At 38.1% G+C, this 1701-nt stretch overlaps 1 pseudogene; it reads right to left on the bottom strand.

The window, feature by feature from the left end:
* Window positions 1–1136: 1136 nt before the first annotated feature.
* Window positions 1137–1571, bottom strand: LOC114616466 (annotated as a pseudogene).
* Window positions 1572–1701: the final 130 nt, after the last annotated feature.

A 1701-nucleotide genomic window follows, 5' to 3' on the forward strand; every position in this document is an offset into this window, starting at 1 on the left:
TTGAAGGGAACACAGACTGAACCTGTTTCTGAGCTATTGTGAGTAGATTTGTTTTGAGTACACATGTTCAACTACCTGTTAGGAGTATATTTTTAAGTACATAGTAGTACTCACGTAACTACATAGTTGCATACACCTAAGTGCATAGCATTATACACCTATGTGCATAATAGTGTGCACTTAAATATATAGTAGTGTACATTTAAGTATACAATACTATGCATCTAAGTATGTAGTAATATACACCTAAGTCCATACTAATACACACCTAGATATATAGTAGTATATACCTAAGTAATTTGAGTATAATTAATATTGGAAAACTGGGTCACATTAAAATCTGTTTTCAGTTTTTGAGTAAAGTCCACAGTGATTTTAATAACTGTGTGAGTGTACACTCACACCAGTATTTCTCTTCCCCCACATTTTCTTTTTAAAACTTTTTAAAAAATGTTATAAAATTTATTTAAAATTTTTATTACGAAGAAACTTCAAATAAAGAAATAAAACACACCAAAACTATTGATACTCAAAATCCATGTAACTTAGTGAATTTATATATAGTTAGAATTCATATTCAAAAAGAATCTGTGAAGCTTCACATTAAGTGTTACACTTTCATTATCACTTCAATTCATTCAATTATACACCATCAAAACCACAACTCTATGACAGACCTAGAATTAAAACAATTAGGCATATATTCTCTTTCAATACTGTTACTAATCATCTGCATCTACACCTTTCTCATCCCTTTATATTTAGATTTTCTTTCCTTTTCCCAAGGCTTCATACACATTTTGTCTTTTTTTTTTTTTTTTTTTTGACAATGGCCATTCTGCCTGGAGTAAGATGAGCTCTCAAAGTAGATTTTGCATCATTTACTTAATGGCCAATAACGTTGAAGAGTTTAAAAATCAGGAATGAGATATTTGTTTTTCTCTTTTTGGTAGAACTCTTGGGTTCCATGACACAGATTTTGCTCCAATTGTTTCTTTTCTTGATGTTGAAATTCTTTTTTTTTCTTGCCTCTAGTTTATTTGCAAAAACAGCATAGGACACTGGTCATCTGCAAATAGTGTGTTGGTAGGTGTGTCACGGCAGTCCATCTGTCTTCACGTTGGCAGGAGCTTTTTCTATGGGGCCTTCACAGGAGCCTGGGCACCTTTCGGAGCCTGGGCTGGAGCTGCAGCCTGGGTCTTAGCTGGAGCTTTGGCCTCTGCCTTGGTTTGAACCTTGGGCTTTGGTTGGCAGAGCCTGTGACCTTTGGCCATGTAGCTTCAAATCTGCTTCCCAAGCTTGGGGTGAGTGATGAAAGCCAGCTGGCTGAGTTTGCAGCTGGGGCCCTTTGGCATCTTGAGCTTGATGGCCTCTGTGCGTGCCTTTGCATTGTTGGCCTGCATCTTCTTCAGGCCTTTCTTGTTGTGCTCCCTGGCAAAGCACATGTTCCTCAAGAACTTGGGGTCAACCCACTTAAGAGACTCGTATCTTTGTCACCGGGGTTTCTTGATGCCATTTCTGTGCCATTTGCGGGACTGGTTGTGTGTGGTGTGGTTCTTAGACTTGGCCATGTTTGCACGGTAACCCGCAGCTTCCACAGAGCCTGGGACCAGAAGAGAAAGAGCGATGTTGAATTCTTAAAAATTCTTCGTACACTCTACAAACATATTTCACTGAAACAGGTAACTGGCAAAGGACTTC

Source organism: Grammomys surdaster, unplaced genomic scaffold (assembly GCF_004785775.1).
Source record: "Grammomys surdaster isolate TR1022 unplaced genomic scaffold, NIH_TR_1.0 332237, whole genome shotgun sequence".
NCBI lineage: Eukaryota > Metazoa > Chordata > Mammalia > Rodentia > Muridae > Grammomys > Grammomys surdaster.